General features: G+C 36.2%; 1 protein-coding gene across 1 annotated transcript in view; it reads right to left on the bottom strand.

Annotated features, from left to right (window-relative positions):
• The window catches only part of LOC130012428 (mucin-5AC-like), a 539,248-nt gene that overhangs the window by 492,650 nt on the left and 22,973 nt on the right, over window positions 1-23,625 (bottom strand). Inside the window, exon 4 of the mRNA XM_056100369.1 lies at window positions 13,967-14,054. The gene's annotated coding sequence lies outside the window, so the exon portion shown is untranslated. The remainder of the gene's footprint in view (window positions 1-13,966; window positions 14,055-23,625) is intronic.

Below are 23,625 nucleotides of genomic sequence, written 5' to 3'. Positions count from 1 at the left end.
GAAACTAAGTTCATAGCTGACAGGAAAATCGTTGTATACCAACGAAACAATAATATAAGAAACATGCTGATCAAATCAGACATCGCCCTCAGGAAAACCAGCCCAATAGGATGCAAGAAGTGCGGACGGAATTGCACATTATGCCGACACCTCAAGGAAAATACTTTTATAAAATTCAAAACTAACTCGAATATTTTCAAAATTAACCAACATCTAAACTGTTTAACCATGTACGTAATCTACGCGATCATTTGCTCGTTCTGTGGTTCACAATACATAGGGCAAACAAGCAATAACTGTAAAAAAAGATGCCTCAATCATCTTAGTGATATCAGAACGAATAAGGAGACCCCCGTCAGCAACCATTTCCAGGAAACCAATCACAAACCTGACGTCATTATTCTCAGCACAACGTCACGCAATTTGAATAAACGGCTGAGACATGAAGAAAGCCTCATCCAATATTTAGGCACCAGTTACCCAGGAGGCATTAATGACCATTCCTAAGAAATAAGATTTTTTTCAACATGCCTATCAATCACTGTAAAGAATGCGGCCGCCAGTACCAATGGCGTTCTAATTTATACAGACACCTTTCAAAAGATCACACTACAGCAAGACACAGATTCTTGAAGTAAAGAAACAGCATATAAAAATATCCGGCACGACATCCATCCATCTTGCGCGCCGGTCAAACCTAGTGAGTGGGTCCCTCCTTTTGAGGCTCGCCCACGACCTCCAATCATCCGAGTTGAATCCAACACTGAGGACACAGCCATCACCTTAAGCCTGGTTAAGGAGGATACCGAATTCAAAGACTTAGAAGAATTTTTTCATCAACTAAACAGCACGGAAGAATCCACAACATCAAACACAGAGACACCACCAACACCGACAGTGTCAGATCACAATGTGATATCCAACGAATATCACCAGTTGAACTTTAACCAAATTTTTAGAAGAATTTAATATATCTTTCTGAAGAATAAGAACTGTTCCTGCATAATTTAAAATTAAGAACTCTAATTTTTTAAAAAAAAGAATTTTTTAACTTTTTAATTATTAATTTCAATTTTTAAATCAATTTGTATATGATAAATTTGTTAATCATCTGTATAAATCATATCATCCCATCATGTTACCGCGAATTGAGCTGTATCTATACAATTTTATTCAAAACTTTAGATTTTATTATCAAAATTCTCTTTTTTACATGTAAACCCTCTTGAATAATCTTGATCACTCCCAGATGATCATGATTAATCCAATTTACTCATAAACCATCCTAAATAATCACGTTACGTCACAATCAATTAGTATAAATACTGCACGCTTCGCTTCATCCAACTCATTTACTGAGGAAGGACACCTTAGTCCGAAACGTCTAAATAAATACAACCTTAACTTCTACTAGGAGTTCATCTTTTCTACTGGTTTGAGGGGCTACTATTCTACTTATTTCTACTTTATCCTGCAACCCCTTGTGTAGATGTCCTCCAGATACTAGCATCCAGCTACTTTAAGACCTTTTGTACGAGAGTTGTTGTCGTTTTCTACCGAATAATAGTAATATTGAGAAAAATAATGTCTATCACCAAACCCAAAGAAAACGTAAATACCTAATTACATGGGAAGAGAATTGGCCATTGCTGTACCATGATAAAGAAAACAAGCCAACAGTGAGGCTGATGTTCCCTGCCGTTATGCCAAAATAAATAGATGACACATGTATTAATTAATCGCACATTTATTTTTCAAAAGTATCAAGCAATCAAACTGAATATCAACTATACACTAAGTTTCATCACTCTCTATCAGATAGAATCAAAGTTATCTTGTCCCAAAGCATCGACCAATAAAATTACTTAGCTCTGCTTAGCTTTAGCCCGAAATGTTAATCATTGAACTCGGTCAAGACATTCACCTAATGAACATCTACATCAAGTTTAAACATTCTACTTCAATTAAAAGCAGAGTTGTTATTTCTTGACCAATAAATTAAATTGCTTATCGCTCCTTAGCCTAAGTAGAAAATTCTCACCATCGAACTTAGTCAAGGTAATGATATAATGAATCTATATTCAGAGTTTCATCCTATCACTTTATTATAACCAAAGTTATCGTGCCCCAAAGCATCAACCAATCAGATTGATTATCTCTGCTTACCCTAAGCAGACATTGTTCATAATCGAACTCCATCAAGGCATTCGCCCAATGAACGTCCACGTCAAGTTTGAACATTCTAGCTCAATTAGAAGCAGAGTTATTGTGTTCCAAAGTCTCGACCAATCAAATTGCTTATTTCTGCTTCCCCTAAGCAGAAATTCTCATCTTCGAATTCCATCAAGGGGTTGACCTAATAAACACCTACGCCAAGTGTGAACATTTTAGCTCTATTAGAATGAGAGTTATTGAGTTCCAAAGACTCGACCAATCAAATTGCTTATCGCTCTGCTTAAGTCGAGCAGAAACTGCTCATTATCGAACTTAGTCAAGGTATTGATGTAATGAAACTATACACCAAGTTTCATCACTCTCACTTAATTAGAACTATTAAAGGTGGTCTTTAATGAAATACTTAATATTGTTAACATGTGATTGGATTGACGAAGTTACAATTAAGTGACGGCAAACCGAACAATTATTGTCGCATTTATAGCAACCTTTTGGTTGTGGTAAAAAAAATGGAAATATCTGAGCGTATTAATAGGTCCTTAAGGTATTTATTACGTCTGTAACAGACTTTAAAAGAAGTGTTTGAAATAGATCGTGTTGCAATGCTATTTTCTAATATTTTAAATTCCTTGCCGATGGTTTTTTTTTTAAAATTAATAAGTGGGATAAAATTGGTTACGAAAGTGATAGATTTAGTACTAATTTCGTCCTTATATTAAAGCAGATCATCCCTATTAATTGAGCTTGCTTTATCAAAAGATTGATTAATTAGGAGTATGGGGTATCCTCTTTAAAGAAACTGGGTCCGACAGTGTCTGAGGGATAATTCTCCATTAGTGATATTCCTGGAAATTCGGCAAATTCGTAAGGCTTGGCGGAAAGGTAAGTTGCGGTTCTGGTGAATCGGATGGCAACTTAGGTAGTGTAGGTACATGAAGCTATCCGTGGGTTTAGAATAGATCTTTGTTTGGAGTAGATTGTAGGCATCTTTGTATAAGGTGACATCTAAGAAATTAATCTGTTTGAGGTCGTACTCTAGGGTGAGTTTGATTGAAGGTAGGAGGTTGGAATTAGCTGATGTTGAATAATCAAACTTACTGATTTCATAACTAATCTTATGAAGTATTAGTGAAGCCGTTTTTATCAAAATATCAACCTGATTTCAACTGGTCTATAGTGACCTGTCAAAGTACACACAAGATGGAGAAATGAAACACCAAGAAAGAATGAATGAATGAATGGAATTTATACTGACTGTTAACTTAAAAGCTGTAATACTAATAATTTAAAAATATATTATCAAGTCTTATTGTGATGCAACAAATATTTTGGTAGACAAATTTTAATCGGTTAACCGGTTGCGGTTGGGTTTTTGACGACCAGTTAACCTGTTCGATACTTTTTGAACCTTAGTATACTTTGCGTGAATGCGCTGAATAGCTATAGCTCTAATCATCGGCAAAGTGCTTGACTAGCAGCTCGCCATGAGCCATGGCATTCGTCAAATATTTGAACTATGCTGCTTACTACTATTTAAAAGTAACAAGCCAACAGTGAGGCTGATGCCCAAAATAAATAGATGACACATATTAACTACTCGCACATTTATTTTTTTCAAAAGTATCGAGCAATCAAACTATACACTATGTTTCATCACTCTCTATCAGATAGAATCAAGGCTATCTTGTCCCAAAGCATGGACCAATGAAATTGCTTAGCTTTAGCTCGAAAATGTTAATCATTGAACTCAGTCAAGACATTCACCTAATGAACATCTACATCAAGTTTAAACATTCAACCTCAATTAAAAGCAGAGTTGTTATGTTCCAAAGTCTTGACCAATCAAATTGCTTATCGCTCCTTAGCCTAAGCAAAAAATTATCACCATCGAACTTAGTCAAGGTAATGATATAATGAAAATACTCATCTCGAACTCAATTAAGGTATTGACTTAATAACGCAAACACAAAGTGTGAACATTCAACGTCAATAAGAAGGAGAGTTATTGTGTTTCAAAATCTCAACCAATCAAACTGCTTATTGCTCTGCTTACCCTGAGAAGAAAATGCTCATTATCGAACTTAGTCAAGGTATTGATGCAATGAAACAATACACCAAGTTTCATCACTCTCACTTAATTAGAACTAAAGTTATCGTGTCCCAAAGCATCAACCAATCAAATTGGTTATTTCTGCTTACCCTAAGCAGAAAATGCTCATCTCAAACTCAATTAAGGCATTGACCTAATAATGCCTACACCAAATTTGAAAATTCTACCTCAATAAGAAGTATTGTGTTTCAAAATCTCAACCAATCAAACTGTTTATTGCTCTGCTTACCCTGAGAAGAAAATGTTCATTATCGAACTTAGTCAAGGTATTTATGCAATGAAACTATACACCAAGTTTCATCCCTCTCATTTAATTAGAACTAAAGTTATGGTGTCCCAAAGAATCAACAAATCAAATTGCTTATCTCTGCTTACCCTAAGCAGAAAATGCTCATCTTCAAACTTCATCAAGGCATTGACCTAATAAACACCTACACCAAGTTTGAACATTCTAGCTCAATTAGAAGGAGAGTTATTGTGTTCCAAAGTCTCGGCCAATCAAATTGCTTATCGCTCTGCTTACCCCTGAGAAGAAAATGCTCATTACGAACTTAGTCAAGGTAATGATGTAATGAAACTATACACCAAGTTTCATCATTCTCATTTAATTAGAACTAAAGTTATCGTGTCCCAAAGCATCAACCAATCAAATTGCTTATCTCTGCTTACCCTAAGCATCAAGGCATCAACCTAATAAACACCTACACCAAGTTTGAACATTCTAGCTTAGTTAGAAAGAGAGTTATTGTGTCCCGAAAAGTGTGATGGACAGACAGACGGATGGACGGACAAACCTATTTTAATAGTCCTCTGCTTTCTTCGAAAGGTGGGGTGGGGGGGACAATAAAACAGTTGTATGGGGTAGAAAGATTTGTTGATAAGTTTCAAGCCTTATTTGCAGGAAATTATTGCTCATTTATCCCTATATAAGAAAGCAGTGACAAGAGAGGTCGTTTCAAAATAACACAAAAAGTTATGAAAAAAAAACAAAAAAAACCATCGGATAGCACAAATAGTTAAAGTATATCCACACTACTAAAAACACAAATTTTAATACAATCAAGGGCCATAATTCAGGGAATTATGATTCCAATATCGAAAGGAACCGGGATCTTTGGGTTATAAACATGTATTTCAAGTTTCCTCAAAACCCCATATGTTTACACTATTTGCGTACGAGGGGCAGCCATTTTGTCTGGCAGTTTTGGTCTGATTTTCACGAAATTCCAACTCAACCAACATTACGGTGTAGCGGTGATGTATTCTAACAGCTTTTTAAATCAAATAATAATTGTGACCTCTAGAGGGACCACAAGCAAAAAACGTGATTTTTCGTACAATCAGGGGCCATAATTCAGGAAGTTATGGTCCAATATTGAAAGGAACCAAGATCTTTGGGTTATAAACCTGCATTACAAGTTTCATCAAGATAGGTTGCAAGGCAATGAAACATATGCCCATAGAAGCTAAATCGTCTGGGCAGTCAACATGAGTTGTATATTTTTACTTTTGTTGGTAATGGAACATTTATAATACATTAAAAGTAGGAGGGGGGGGGGGGGGGATAATATTGGCATGAGGGTAATATGGGCCACAGGCTTGACAAGCTTGTCATATGATATTTCTTTAAAATGTTAATTTGCCAAGACCTCTACATCCTCTAATCATGTGTTACACATCATAACAAGTTCAACAGATACATTACACAAAAAAGCTCAGCATTTTAAAATATTTCTGCATTAAAAGTTTTTTTTTCATGAAACATTTACCTAGTAAAGAAAATCTCTTCTGAGCATTAAAATAGATTTTTACTGTTAGGCTGTGGCCTGTAGTTACAAGAAGAGAACTCCTAGTCTATCTTTATGAAATTTTAATATCTAATCCTTGTCACTTGGAGAGTGAGGGAGAAATGGGGTTTAACGTCCACGACAGAAACTAGGTCATTTCGGGACTAACACATGGTTCAATTGTATTTCAATAATTCACTTGCGCGTCAGGGTCTTTAGCAGTGGAAGGAAACCGGAGGAGCCGGAGAAAACCCACGAGGTTGGACAGGCGACCCTATTCCTTGTCACGTACAACTCGGGAATTGAAACCCCGCCAGTTGACTCAATGACAGACCGTAAGATACAGCGCAGCATGCACTTGCTAAAGCATTCGGCCATCCAACACCCCCCCCCCCCCCCCGTCACTTGGAGTAATATGGGACACGCAAATTGGAGTGATATGAGCCATGGTTCATATTCCGTCCTAACCATTTAACTCATTGACCCCTAGACTTAATTCATTATCTACTACTGTCTCTCCCTCAGCCAATTAACTAGACAATAGCTTATCTCCCTGGAGCTAATTAAAGGATTATCCATTAATCCAATATATTGCAGAGAACAAAAAATAACACACAAACTATTATTCCAGTCAAAAAATTTTCCATATATTAAAATGAAGAAATATAATTGGGCATCAAAATGGTCTAACTTTTAAGCACTAATACAAAGTAACAACAAAGTTATTCTTTATTTAAATTCAACAATGTTAAGCACACGCACATTGTACAACAGGCCATAGCATGCTTCCGTAGACATTCGTCTAATTGACGATCAAAATGTGCAAGATTTACTACAATGAGCAAATTAAAAAATGCAACTATTTTTATCCTCATTTAAAGGGACTATCCCGATTTGAACAGAGTCTCAAAAATAAAAGTCCGAGTTCATATGAAATTTAAACGCCAAAATATAGAGGAATGGTGTATTTACCCTGCCTCAAAATTTCAGCTCAAAATATTGAGTTGTTTGGACGTGAAAGCCAAAAATGCTTATCCGGACACGTAACCCTTTTAAGATTTCTGGTCATTTTTTTTGTTGGGTGACCTGATAATCTATCGCCGTTCCTTTAGAGGTCTATACAGTGAATGACCCATGTGCCGTACTGGATAACGAAACGTAAATTTCACCTACACATTGTTTTTCTAAAATAAAAGTCTGGTTTTATCCAGACACCGCATAATACAGCTTGGGACACCGGTCTCCATTTCCAGATGAAGACTGACGGGTTTAAGTTGTTTGAAAACATATCACAAATATTGATTTAGTTGATCGGCCCTTAGGTATGGGATATTAAGGAGTTTTAACACAAAATTAAGCAGTTTTATTCTCCAAAATATTATCGGGATTGGCCCTTTAAATGTCCTAAAAATGTTGAAAAAATCACTGAATTTAACTTAGTTTGCTGAACAAAGTCGGTATTCTATTCGCCGACCATGGGCCGACATTTTGATTTTTTTTCGTAGTAAGTCGTATCTGGGTCATCTTCTTCTCCGTTTATAATCCGGGAAAAAACAATTTCCCGAACACTATTGAGATTAATATTCACATCTAAAATACCCTTTGATAAAAATCCTACAAATTCTGATTTGGAATCACTTTCCATAGCGAAGAAATTATTAAAAGAGTGAGCACTCGGATATTACAATTCGACGAAGAGTGGCTGCCATTTTTGGTACGCTGTATATCACGTATATCTTCTTCTCTGTTTCATATCTCGGAAAAATCACTTTCCCCGGAACATTTGTCATTACTGAGATTAATATTCACATGTAAATAAATATCCTTTGCTAAAATTCCATAGCAAAGAAATTATTAGATGAACGAGCGTGAAAATATTAAACTTGCGTACAAAATGGCGCCCTATGACACAAATTTTCTCAACCCTGAAACCATTGATGTGACGTATATGTTTTATGATTTCAATCATTAGTTCAAACTATACGCTTATTCGATAACTACTTTTGGAAAGCCAATCGTCTTTTTTTATAACTTTATTGATCAATAAAACAATACATCAAAAAGGCTGGCAGCAGCCATTGATGGGCAAATTGTCTCACGAGTTTACAACCTTTATAACCCCTAACCCTTTGATGTGACCTACAAATTTTATGATTCCAGTAATTAGTTCAAACTATATATTTATTGGATAACTACTTTTTGGAAGACAATTGGCTTTTTTTGATAACTTTCTTGATCAATAAAACTTTACATCAAAGAGGCCGACAACAGTCGTCGTTAGGAAAAGTGACTAGACATTAGGTAGTTGACAGGTGGCGTAAGTCGGTGAAATTCAGTAGCTAATTAGGTTGACGCCTGGCGTAAGTTGGACCAAATGAGTTAAAATAAATTGTCAACAGAATCTTGACAAAATTTTTGTGAATGATTTGTAGAATAAATCATATAAGCTAAAATTATTTTTAGCAAATTTATTTTAGTTGTTTTAGAAGCATTATAATGACTATACGGGGAAGGGGGGTAATATGAGACATAACTATTTTCTCTGAAATATTTTATAGGTATAATGATTTGATAAACTAAACCTGTCTTTCAATTGAAACTGCACTCCAAATTTTTCGTTTTGTTCTGTAAGCAGTGTCAGAAATCTGTAAAATGCTGTCAGCTCATATTACCCCATCCAAGTCGGCTAATATGGGCCATCATCACCCATTATTTTTCAAACCCTATAGCAAAAAATTAGCAACTCACATTGTCCTTATATTTTATAAACTGAAAGATGAGTTTAGTAGCTTTAACTAGAAAGTTGATTTGTTTCAATATCACATTATACCTATGAAATATACCACAGCAAAAAATTATGTCCCACATTACCCCCCCCCCCCAATAATTATCAGAAAATCAATAGAATTTGTTTATTCCATGCTAACGTTTAGTATACAAAACATTTAATACCATGGATTTAGCTGTTCAAAGTTACCAAAGATAGGTTGCCAGGCAACGAAACATACGCCCACAGCAACTAAATCGTCCGGGCAGTCAACAAGGGCTGTCGCATATTTTTACTTTTTTCGGTAATGAAACATTTATAATACACTAAAATCTGATTATGAGCAACAACTCATGAAGTAATTATCAGAAAACTATTAGAATTTCTTTGGTTTTTAAAGTTCTGCCGCATGCTAACGTTTTGTATGCAAAGCTTTTAATATCATGGATTTAACTGTTCAAGTCATAAAAATTCATTGAAAATCAATATACTTGTTCGTCTCAAGATCTTAAACTCTGTGTATCAATCTGAAGTCAATTGGATGATAACTTTAGCCTTTAGAGCGTCACAAGATTTTACAAAGTGATCAAGGGCCATAACTTTGGCAGAAAATCAATAGGAATCTTCGTCTCATGACCTCAAACACTGTGTATAAATTTAAACTCAATCGGATATTAACTTTAGCCTCCAGAGCATCCACAAGATTTTTTGAAGTGATCAAGGGTCATAACTCTGGCAGTAATTATCGGAAATTGCTGAAAATCAATAGGCTTCTTCGTCTCAAGACCTTAAACACTGTGTATAAATTTAAAGTCAATCGGACGGACGGACGGGGGCGACGACAATATACGACCACATTTCAATGTGGGCGTATAAAAATCATTGAAAATCAATATACCTGTTCGTCTCAAGACCTTAAACTCTGTGTATTAATCGAAACAATTATATATAACCAGAATGTGCGCAACCATGCTGGGAGAAAAAAGCACCCAGGGGCACAAAGAAGCAATGGGGATAAAAGCCAGAATGTGCACAGCCAAACTGGGAGAAAATTGACAAACATTGCCAATAACAACCAGCGATATAACACGCAACGGAGGAACGATCAAACCTCTCAAGCCTGGAAATAGTTTTTTCAGAGAGGCCAATCCCAACCACACCGACCACCATCCCAGTCCCAGTCATATATATATGAATAGGTTTCTTCGTCAATTGGATATTAGGCTGGTAGGAGAACCTCCAAGCTGTGGAAAAAATTGCGATTCAAATGATTCTTGATTTTTATGAAAGGTATATGTGAGTATGACTTCTGGACAAAAGTCCCCAAAAATCGGCCTCAGGCAAAAAAATTTATAGCCATTTTTAGTTTTGGTATCCGAATTTTGGGAAAAAACAATATATTGTATTTTTTCTTTGACATTGTTACTTTGTATGGTGTCAAAATATAGGTTTTCTGGGTAGCAGAATCTGAAAAAGCCATTAATTTTATCTTCCGGTTACCATGGCAGCCAGTTTCATACTTGGTATCGAATTTTCAATGAAAAAATATGCAAAAAAACGAAAAAAATGACGTGTGTATATCTAATTATGGTTCATTTTCTAAACACTGCACGCAGTAATACAACATAATCATTTCTCGTGGTATTAAGATCAAGTTTAACATTTTTTTAAATGTTAAACTTGATCTTAATACCACGAGATATTAAAATATCATATTCATAGGACGTCATAATTTCATAAGCAAAAATAATGAACTGCAAATAATCAAAATCATTGTCAACTGGTTATCTAATACGATCAGTCATCACCATCTTCATCAGACTCAACGATTTCTTTGTTCTGACAGGAGTTACCCTCACATACCCCACAGGCAGTAACACATTTTAAACCATGTTTACGGCATGAACAGACTTTCGTAGAACACTGTGAATCAGCAGATTTACACGAGCAACGAATAGATTTAAAAATGTTCTCATGCCCAACAGCTATATCTGTCATAATAGGGGTGAAAATATCTCTTTCTATTTTCCAACCCCATTCTAGAGAATCCAAACACCAATTGTTTAGTTTGGACCATTGGATGATTTGGACATGAACCCATAGAGCATGATGAAATGCCGCCCTCTCTGTCGGTGGCAATCGTTCAGGTTCAATCTTCTTCGCATTAGACACCATTATCTGATATTTTTTATAGCATAAACTGGTCAAAGATTCACCATTCTTTCCACCGTATAAAATATTGAAGAGTTCAATTCCAGCAGCACCAACTTCTGCCTGGTCCGATTTCTCAGAGCCGATAATATCAGCCAAACTGTGTATCTTTTCATTAGTCATTCGTTTCAAGACAAAAAGTTTGCCCTGTCCAAAAGTCGAAGACGTCGCATCGCAGCCTGACCATGTATGCAAAAATAATATATATTTTCTGATACTAGTGTCAATAGTGGAAAGAATGGTGAATCTCTGACCAGTTTTCGCTATAACAGATGTTAAACTTGATCTTAATACCACGAGAAATGATTATGTTGTATTACTGCGACCAGTGTTTAGAAAATGAACCATAATTAGATATACACACGTCATTTTTTTCGTTTTTTTGCATATTTTTTCATTGAAAATCGGATACCAAGTATGAAACTGGCTGTCATGGTAACCGGACGATAAAATTAATGGCTATATTTTGACACCATACAAAGTAACAATGTCAAAGAAAAAATACAATATATTGTTTTTTCCCAAAATTCGGATACCAAAACTAAAAATGGCTATAAATTTTTTTTTTGCCCGAGGCTGATTTTTGGGGACTTTTGTCCAGAAGTCATACTCACATATACATTTCATAAAAATCAAGAATCATTCGTATCGCAATTTTTTCCACAGTTACAAAGAATTTCTAGTTCTCCTACCAGCCTATATTAACTTTAGCCTCTAGAGTATCAACAACATATTTCAAAGTGATCAAGGGCCATAAGTCTGGCAGTAATTATCAGAAATCATTGAAAATCAATAGGCTTCTTCATCTCATGACCTTAAAAACTGTGTATAAATTTAAAGTCATTCGGATATTAACTTTAGCCTCTAGCGCGTCCACAAAAATATTCAAAGTAATCAAGGTCCATAACTCTAGCAGTAATTATCAGAAATTGGTGAAAATCAATCGACGTCTTTGTCTCATGACCTTAAACACTGGCAGTAATCGGATATTGACTTTAGCCTCTAGAGCGTCTACAAGATTTTTTAAATTGATCAAGGGCCATAACTCTGGCAGTAATTATCAGATATTGAAAATCACTTGACTTCTTTGTCTCATAACCTTAAACACTGTGTATAAATTTAAAGTCAATCGGATATTAATCCACAAGATTTTTCAAAGTGATGAAGGGCCATAACTCTTGTAGTAATTATCGGAAATCATTAAAAATCACCAGGCTTTTTTGTCTCACAGCCATAAACACCGTGTATAATTTACAGTCAATCGGATATTAACTTTAGCCTCTACAGTGTCCACAAGATTTTTCAAAGTGATTAAGAGCCATAACTCAGGCAGTAATATTTATTGGAAATCGCTGAAAATTAATAGGCTTCTTCGTCTCATGACCTTAAACACTGTGTATAAAGTTAAAGTTAATCGGATAACTTTAGCCTCCTGGGCGACCTTCGGTTATCATGATTTCTTGACTATGGTCGAACTAACTGAATCCGAATTTCATTTAGTCCGGACCATAGTCCGAAAATACTGAAACTGCTATTGTGGCATGGTCGGAGTAGTTCCAAGATGGCGGGTGTCGATGAAACGTAAGTGTAGAATATTTAGAAAGAATCTATTTTTCTTTAGTATATGATTTTAGGAAAGCTTGAAAGAATTTTAAATGGTTGCCACTTCTATGAGCAGATATTTTTGTCTCGTATGTTATGTCTGAATCTATGTAAGTCTAGAAAATACGCATTATTACAAAATTTATGTAGGCCTAATGCAAAATGTGATGTCAAATACAAATGAAATGGGGTTTAACGTCCTACTGTTCTGCTCCTAAACTGGGCTAATGAAGACGGACATACGCCATACAGTGTTCTATGAGGAAAATTTTGCCCGGGCAGCGGCACTATCGCCTACTCTTATATCGAATTCCAACTGCCAAGGGATCTTTTACGTGCATTCCAATGTATACACGGGACCTCGGTTTTTCGTATCATCCGAAGGACTAGACAACTGTCCTTGTCAGGCCCTCCGTCCTGCATCACTGACAAGGGGGTACCACGCCGGAAAATCGGGATGAACTTTCTCGGCCAATGCAGGGATCGAAGTCAAATACAAGGAATTTGAGTCGCGCAAGTTCAATTTCATGAAAGCATTATTGTTTAATAACAATATAACATCATATAGCATAGCGATTCATTATCAACCTTCCTTGGGCGTAAGGGTGTTTTTTAGGGTTATGGTCGAGGTATAAAGCAGAATAAATTGACATTACCACGTCCATGGTCCGGACCATTCGCGTTCGGTTACTAGTTAGACCACTAGTCATGAAAAAATTATAACCGAAGGTCGCCCAGAGCGTCCACAAGCAATTGTGGACACCAGACGGGGACAACATCAATATATACGACCACATTTCAATGTGGGTGTATAAAAATCAGATGAAAATGGTAACCTCTAGAGTGTCCACAAGCTAAAAACATGATTTTTCGTACAATTAAGGTCAATAATAGCTGAAGTTATGGTCCGATACAAAGAAACCAAGATCTTTGGGAGATAGACCCATATTTCAAGTTTCATCAAAATCGGATAAAAGTTGCGACTTGTAGAGTGTCCGCAAACAAAGTGAGGACGGACGGACAGGGGTGACAGCATAATACGTCCACATGAAAATGTGAGCGTATAAAAAACACATTTTTGCCTCGGTGCCCTACTGCTGAAAATGTTTTTGGCCTTGATGTCCCCCCATTCGAGGCCTGGTCAAGGCAATGATGTTATGAAACTATACACCCAGTTTCATCACTCTTACTTAAGTTTGAACATTTTAGCTCAATTAGAAGCAGAGTTATTGTTTTCCAAAATGTGTTATGGTTAAACAAACAGTTAATAGAATGAAATTTATACATTTATTAAGTGTTTCAACATATATTTACCTGCTACTGAAGGCCAGGGCCAGTTGATCAATAGCATCACAGAAAGTGTGAACATCATCACTTGTAAATTGTCTTTCATAATCATATCCTGAAAACATTTAGAATGTAGACGTATTTCATAGTTCAATTGATTTCATTATCATCTTTTAATAAGTTTTATATTTGTATGATAAATTTGCAATTATATGCTGTCTGACTGTGGGCATAATAAAATCAGCGGCTGCCAGGCAGGATATGCCCACATTTTGCAAGAGCTAGATAAAGAACATGCTAAAAACAACTAAGATTTTTTTGTACAGTCAGGGACAATAATCCAGAAAGTTATGGCCTGAAATGTGCAAATATCAAAAGGGACAGAGATCTTTGGGATATAAAGATAAGTTTTAAGTTTCATCAAAATCGGTTAAAAATTGTGACCTCTAGAGGGTCCACAAACTTTGTATTACACACTTCTACACAATTTGCGTACAAAGAGCAGCCATTTTGTCGGGCAGTTTGGTTTTGATTTTCCGGAAATACCAATTCAATCCTTCATTATGGTGGAATGGTGATGTATTTAAACGGTTTTTCAAATCGGAAAAAAAATTGTGACCTCTAGAGAATCTACAAACTAAAAATGCAATCAGGGGCCATAATCCAGGAATCAGTTCAGGTATCCGCTATTATCTTAGTGTGTAATGGTGATATATCCACACGTTTTTTTAAATCGGATAAAAATTGTGACCTCTACAGGGACCACAAGCTAAAAACATATTTTTTGTTCAATCAAGGGTCATAATTCATGAAGTTAAGATCTGATATGCGCGAATATCGAAAGGAACCAATATCTTTGGGTTATAAACATGTATTTCAAGTTTCAGTGAAATCGGATCAAAATTGTGACCTTTAAGAGGGTCCGCAACCTTGATTTAACAGATGTTTACACTATTTGCATACGAGGGGCAGCCATTTGGTCCGGGCAGTTTTGGCCCGATTTTCACGAAAATTTGAAATCAACAAACATTACAGTGATATATTCGAAGGTTTTTTTTTTAAATCGAATAATAATTGTGACCTCTAGAGACACCACAAGCTAAAAACGCAATTTTTCGTACAATCAGAGGCCATAATTCAGGAGGTCCACAACTCTGATATACCATATGTTTACACTATTTGCGTACGAGGGGTGACCATTTTGTCTGGCAGTTTTGGTCCGATTTTCATGAAACTTAAACTCAGACAAAATTATGGTGAAACGGTGTTATATTCGAACTTTTTTTTAAATATGATAATAATTGGGACCTCTAGAGGGACCACAAGCTAAAATCGCGATTTTTCGTACAATCTGGGGCCATAATTGAGGAAGTTACGAGTCGATATGTTCAAAAACAAAAATGAACCAAGATATTTGGGTTATAAACATGCATTTCAAGTTTCATCAAAATCAGATGAAAATTGTGACCTCCAGAGGGTCCACAACCCCGATACACGATATTTTGACACTATTTGCGAACGAGGGGCGGCCATTTTTTCTATCAGTTTCGGTCCAATTTTTACAAAATTCAGACTCAACCATCCTTAGGGTGTAACGGTGATATATTCAAACCTTTTTTTAAATCGGATAAAAATTGTGACCTCTATGGGGTCCACAAGCTAAAAAAGCGATTTTTTCGTACAATCAGGGACTATAATTCAGGAAGATATGGTCCGATATGCGCCAATATCAAAAGGAAGCGAGATTTGTGGGTTATAAATATGCATTTCAAGTTTCATCAAAGTCAGATGAAAATGGGCCAGTTCCGCAATAGGGGTTATTTAGTGTTATCCCCCCTTGAATCGCCAGTAGGTGGCACTCCATAATTACTTCCAAGGAGTTCAATACATAAACAACAGATTTATTAACACTGTCTCACAGTTCACGATCGTCTTTGTTCTTTATATAATCTATCGATGGCTGGTTTGGTTACGACCTATTTTAGAAGAAGTTATTTAAGATGGAAAGGTAATATTTTTTCATATAAACTTTTAATATAGTTCGCAAGTGTCTACAAGAAATACCTACGTGTTGGTAAACATTACTTGAATAGTAATAATAATATAGTGTCACGTCTGTGAGTAAACAAACAAAACAGAACTGGGTCTATGATGGAATTCTTTTCCCGCCAGACAAAAATAATGAATTTTCCCATACTAACTTTTTCTTACAATTACTTTACTTTAAATTTCCGTAAATTAACCAATCCTGATTGTGACAAAGTCTCTGAAATAGAACCTGAATTTTCGAGAGATGGATAGAGAAAAAGCTACACAAAAAGCAATTTTTCGTAACATCAAGGGCCATAATTCAGGAAGGTACGATCAGATATTTCAAATTTCATTAAAATCAGATCAAAATTGTGACCTCTAGAGGGTCCACAACCTTGATATACCAGATGTTTACATTATTAGCGTACACGGGGCAGCCATTTTGTCCGGCAGTTTTGGTCCGATTTTCACGAAATTCGAACTCAACATATTTAAACGTTTTTTTTAAATTGGATAAAAATCGTTAACTCTTAGAGGGACCACAAGCTTAAAATGCAATTTTACATATTATCAAGGGCCATAATTCAGGAAGTTATGATCCGATATGCAAAAATATCGAAAGGAACCAAGACCTCTGTGATAGAAGCATAAATTTATGGTTGCATCAAAGTCAACCAGGCAGGATACACCCACATTTTGCAAGAGATGGATAGAGAACAAGCTAAACAAGATAGGTTGCAAGGCAACAAAACATACGCCGACAGCAGCTAAATCGTCCAACAGTCGCCAAGGGTTGTCACATATTTATTCTTTTGTAGGTAATTAGGGGAATTTAATAGACAATTTCATACAGATTACATTATAATTTTCGTCGCTTGAGGGTTCACAAGGTTCTTAAAAACAAAAACAAGGGCCGTAACTCTGGAAGTAATCTACAGAAATTGTTGAAATTCGACAGGCTTTTTCGTTTTACTAATTCAAATAATGCATATAAATTTCATACAGATCGGATGATAACTTTTGTCGTTCGAACATTCACAAAGTTCAGCAAAGTAAATCAAGGGCCATTCCTCTAGACGTAACTGACGGAAATTGCTGACATTCAATAGGTTTCGTTATTTCACTAATTTAAATGATGCATAGGAATTTCATACAGATTAGTGATAACTTTTGTCGTTCAAGCATTCACAAGATTCAACTAAGTTAAACAAGGGCCATAACTCTAGATGTAATTGACGGAAATTTGCTGAAACTCAATACGCTTGTTCGTTTTACTAATTTGAACGATACATATAAATTTCATATAGATGGGATAATAACTTTAGTCGTTAGAGCATTTACATGGTACAACAAAGTGAAACAAGGGCCATAACTCAAGGCGTAATTAACGGAAATTCAATAGGCTTCTTTGTTTCACTAATTACAATGATGGATATCAATTTCAAACAGATCGGATGATAACTGTTGCCATTAGAGCGTTCACGAGATATAACAAGTGAAACAAGGGCCATATAACTCTAGATGTAATTAACGGAAATTGCTGAAATTCAATAGGATTCTTTGTTTTACTTTAGATGCATATAAATTTCATACAGATTGTTTGATAACTTTTGTCGTTAGAGCGTTCACAAGGTGCAACAAAGTGAAACAAGGGCCATAACTCCAGAAAAAATAACGGAAGTTATTGAAATTAAATAGGCTTCTTCATCTCACCAATGCAAACAACATATCAATTTCAAAACAATCAGATGATAAATGTAGTCTGTAGAGTGTTCACAAGAAATTGTGGATGATGGACGGACGGGGGCGACGGCAATTACGCCCACATTTCCATGTGAGCGTATAAAAAAAGCAATTTTTGTACAATCAGGGGCCATAAAAAAAATACAGGAAGTTACAATCCGATATGCGCAAATATCGAAAGGAACCTGGATCTTTGGGTTAAAAACTTAATCCAGGAAGTTACGGTCCAATTTGCACGAGTATCAAAAGGAACCAAGATCTTTGGGATATAAACATATATTTTAAGTTTCATCAAAATCAGAAGACCAGCGGCTGCCAGGCAGGATACGCCCACATTTTCAAGAGATGGATAGAGAACAAGCTAAAAAGAAAGTGATTTTTCCTACAATCAAGGGCCGTAATTCAGAAAATTACAATTTGATATGCGCAAATATCGAAAGAAACCGAGATCTTTGGATTATAAACTTACATTTCAAGTTTCAACAAAATCGGATTAAAATTGTGACCTCTATAGGGTCCACAACCTTGATATACCATATTTTTACGCTATTTGAGAACGAACGGCGGCCATTTTGGGCCGATTTTCACGAAATTCGAACTCAGTCATCCTTCGGGTGTAACGGTGATATAATAATACGTTTTTTTAAATTGGATAAAAATTATGACCTCTATAGGGTCCACAAGCTAAAAACGCAATATTTCGTACAATCAGGGGCCATAATTCAGGAAGTTATGGTCCGATATGCGCGAATATCGCAAGGAACCGAGATCTTTGGGTTATAAACTTACATTTTAAGTTTCAACAAAATCGGATAAAAATTGTGACCCCTATAGGGTCCACAACCTTGATATACCATATTTTTACGCTATTTGAAAACGAACGCCGCCCATTTTGTCTGTCAATTTTGTGTCGATTTACACGAAATTCGAACTCCGTCATCCTTAAGGTGTAACGGTGATATAATAATACGTTTTTTTAAATCGGAAAAAAATTATGTCCTCTATAGGGTCCACAAGCTAAGAACGTGATTTTTCGTACAATCAGGGGCCATAATTCAGGAAGTTACGGTCCGATTTGCACGAATATCGAAAGGAACTGAGATCTTTGGGTTATGAACTTACATTTCAAGTTTCAACAAAATCGGATAAAAATTGTGACCTCTATAGGGTCCAAAAGCTAAAAACGTGATTTTTCGTACAAACAGGGGCCATTATCCATGAAGTTTCGATCCGATACATGCCAAGATCTTTTGGAGATAAACCTATATTTCAAGTTTCGTCAAAATCGGATAAGAATTTTTACCTGTAGAGTGTCCACAAACAAATTGTGGACGGACGAACGGACATCCGGACAGATGTGCGACGACAACCTCTAGAGGGTCCACAACCTTGATATACCTTATTTTTACGCTATTTGAGTACAAGAGCCTGGCCATTTTGTCCGGCAGTTTTAGTCTGATTTTCACGACATTCACACTCCGGCAAAATTACGGATTAACGGTAATATATTTGAACGTTTTTATAAATCTGATAATAATTGTGACCTATAGAGGGTCCACAAGCTAAAAACACTATTCTTTGTACAATCAGGGGCCATAACGGTCCGATATGTGCGAATATCGAAAGGAACCAAGATTTTTATATTTCAAGTTTCAACAAAATCGGATAAAAATTGTGACCTCTATAGGGTCCACAACAGGGCTTCCACTTCAAAATTTTCACTGCCGGTCATTTTTGATAACGCACGAAAACTTTTCAAAGTAAATTTATATTTCATGTTTTTTATTCATGGTAGGGTATTGTGAATTCACGTGTCTATACTACTTTGTCACCATGGGGTGCACAAAAAAAATATATTTGACTTAAAAATGAAATATTAGTAAGGCTCATGATGATTATTTAATAATTAAATATTCCGTTTTGGCTACTTAAATAACGAACTAGTTGAATTGGCCGGAGAAAAACCATTTCAGTAGCTCACACGTAATTAGCACGTGCTCTATAGAAAACACACTGACCTGGATAATTTTGAGTTGTAATACAATAACTTTGAAATGAAGATAAATATATAATTATCCATGGCATATATCTGCCATTTTTTTGGTTTTAGACCATCTCTTGCAGAATTACGGGCCGCAGAATTGTGACGTAAATGCTAATAATGTATAACTAAATGACTAACGGATAACTAACTTCGCGGCTAGCGAAACTAGCGCCCCCCTAGAATATGGTCGTGTATAAGAGTAACCGTATATACACGACATTTCTTCTACACGTGGTTATCAATATTGCTGCACAATAGAACTGGAATACATATTTTTCTTAATTGTTCGGTAAGCAAGTTTTAACTTATCTCTAGATTTTATTTCAACAATTTCCACAAGGCCGTCATACCGCTATAAACATTTTATTTTTAAATGCATTTTTCTTCCAACACGTACATTGTTGAGGATTTACGTAATTTCTATGCTGTTTTTATTTGATAAACATTTTATTTTTAAATGCATTTTTCTTCCAACACGTACGTTGTTGAGGATTTACGTAATTTGATATGACAGTTGGTTGGATTCGAAGAGCAATACTTCATCTCAATTGCCCTTTTTCGAAGATCATAATAACCTCATTTACATTGTGCCTGACCGTAATAGCGGTAAACGGCTTTGTTGTTGAAAATTCTTATGACACGTGGACAATACGTGAATGATTAACAATGGGCCGCTTCGCGCCGTTGATTAGATTCCCACTTATCAATTAACATTTATTGCTCTACTACCAGACACTCATCATTAATTATCAACACAGGCCTCGAAATTAACGGCGGCCACCGCGGCCATTGCCGAGGCTGCCCTTTCAATTGGCCGCCGTGCCCTCAAAATCTTCACTCTGTGGCCGTGGTTACCGGACATCTTAGCAGGGATGCCCCTTTCTGATCCAGTAAATAAAACGTCTACCTGAGCCACAGATCTGGCCAATTACATATCGTTTTTGCCCCCATTCACATCGCCATACTAATTAACAATGTATACCAGTATGCTCGTCTCGATTTTCGAGTAATTCAACGTGTTCAGAAAGTTCTACAATATCGCCGCGTGAATAGTCTCGGAGAACTGCATTCGGTCAACCGCGGAGGTCTCCGATACTACAATACATAATAGTGTAAGGGAATCAGAATAAGCCGAGGTTGGCCGAATATGAAGACGTATTTCATTGGCTAAAATTATAACACATGTCATTATTATTCAAGTATTACCCAATCATATCTTATGTAATAAATAACGCACGCCTTACAAAATGGTGAGCTATGCAGGGACATACTCACATAGGTAAATTTGCGTACCGGTCGGCCTTATTTATTGATGTTCAAGGAAATAAGTGTTCCCGTTCGTTCGTTTCTGGAGTTTAACGAACGAACGGGACCACTATTTATTTCCTTGAACATCAATAAATTAGGCCGACCGGTACGCGAATATCTTATCTCGACTCGACTTTGGTGGGTATTCCCAGCACTTGCACGTTCGATGATATTGTCGAAACCATCTATAACTCAACAAGCGAATCAAAATTCGTCTAACTGGAATGTTTCCATTGTATTGTAACACAAGAATACGGAAAATTTATATCAAAATATGGTTATTTCATTTTTTAAAAAGTTAAACAAAGAAGCCACTTGTTACCAAATTTTAGTTTGTTATTAAATTTATTCAATTAAATATTATCTGTGTTTTTATTCTAACCAATAATATAACTAGATTATTTATAATTCTAAAAATGGTACACAACCCTAGCTCAGACTATATAGGTATTATGCCAGACAACTTTGTGTTGTGTTTTGAAACCCACTTTGTGTTGTGTTTACCGCACTACCGCACATGATTGCCAGAGTGGTGGCAGGAGAAACAAGGAATCAATTCAACACAGCCCTATTAAAGTACACCAGCAATTTAAACAATGTCTTACTACACGTCATATTTTTTAGTTCCACCCCCCCCCCCACATTTATTTTCGGTGATTTATTCGGGAATATTATTGACGTGAACTTCCAAGTCAGTATGTGAATTAGATATGAAAAATTTTCTGAACGGTGCACTGTTTGTCGTTATTTTTGTATATTATAATTATACAAGATACTCCACAACAAGTTACCAAGAATTATTTTTGTTGAGAAGTCTGTTTTTATCAAAGGGAATGGAATGGAAGCTTGCAATTACCCTATTCCCTGTCCCGTTTGTTTCAAATTGGATTAATAACCCTGTTTTGCACTTTAATACAAACGTTGTAATGTCAGAGTCCTTTAGTACACCACATACTGATCCTTGCTTAAGTCAGTTATAAAGAAAAACACATTTTTGCCTCGGTTCCCTGCTGTTGAAAACTTTTTTGGCCTTGATGCCCCTAAATTTGGCCAAAAACCCGAGGCCAAACTGGCAGTGCCCTAAAAAGATTAGAAATCGAGGCCTGTCAACACAACACTCAGTATAATCTGTTGACGACTATATATACAACTCTATAACACCAATCACGAGATTGACTTCTAGACAACGTGCATTCTTGTATAGTTACACAGTGAAGGTCGATCGTAGTCATGTTTGAAAAAAAAAAGACCCTCTTCCCGGCGTGCAAAATGACCGTTAGGTAAGATCTAGGAACGGTCATTTTCCATAGCCGTAGGTCTCGACCGGCATATACGGCCGACGTGGAACCCATGGTCCACAAGCTAAAAACTTGATTTTCGTATAATAAGAGGCCATAATCCATGAAATTACGGTCAGATACATGCCAATATCGAAAGGAACCGATATCTTAGGGAGATAAACTTATATTTCAAGTTTTGTTGAAATTGGATAAAAATTGTGACCTGTAGAGTGTCCACACAGAACTGTGGACGTCCAGACGGACAGGGGTGACGACAATATACGTCCACATGAAAATGTGGGCGTATAAAAATCGGACAAAAACTGCCTGACAAAATGGCCGCTCTTTGAACATAAATAATGTAAAAGTATGTAATACCAAGGTTGTGGAACCAAGATCTTTGGGTTATAAACATGTATTTCAAGTTTCATCAAAATCGGATCAAAATTATGACCTCTAGAGGATCGAAAGCCTTGATATATCATATTTTTTACACTATTTGCATACGAGGGGCGACCATTTTGTCCGGCAGTTTTAGTCTAATTTTCACGAAATTATTATTCAAGCTTCATTACAGTGTAACGGTGATATATTCAAATGTTTTTATACGCCCACATTTTCATGTGGAAGTATATTGTCGTCGCCCTTCTCCATCCGTTTTTAGCTTGTGGACCCTATAGAGGTCATAATTTTAATTATTTGATTTAAAAAAAACCGTAATATTATATCACCGTTACACCCTAATGACAGCTGAGTTCGAATTTCAGAAGAAAATTGTGACCTCCAGAGGGTCCACACCCCTGATACACAATATTTTGACACTATTTGCGAACAAGGGGCGGCCATTTCGTTCGTCAGTTTCGGCCAATTTTTACGGAACTCGAACTCAACCATCCTTAGGGTGTAACGGTGATATATTCAATGCTTGGTTATAAGCATACATTGCAAGTTTAAACGAAATCGGATAAATATTGCGACCTCTACAGTGTTAACAGAACTTACTAGTATAGATAGTGATAGTTTCGAGTCAGAATTGGAACACATAGAAGACCATAAACAAATTAGTGAATTAGTTACGCAGGCCACCCAGTTCTTAGCCATTCCACGATCGACTAACGCACAGTCAAGGGAGGCTGTGACAGAGCTTGAAATTAATAATGACATGCCATCATCAGATCAACTGCCATCGTCACTGCAACAAGAACAAGCATCGTCGCATCCAGCAGATCATATAAATACATCGGTTCAACCATCGCTTGAAAATTGTTCTTCGTTGAATA

Source organism: Patella vulgata, chromosome 4, assembly GCF_932274485.2.
Source record: "Patella vulgata chromosome 4, xgPatVulg1.2, whole genome shotgun sequence".
In the NCBI taxonomy this organism is placed as follows: domain Eukaryota; kingdom Metazoa; phylum Mollusca; class Gastropoda; family Patellidae; genus Patella; species Patella vulgata.
The sequence above is the reverse complement of the archived record's forward strand: the minus strand, read 5'-3'. Positions and strand labels throughout refer to the sequence as shown.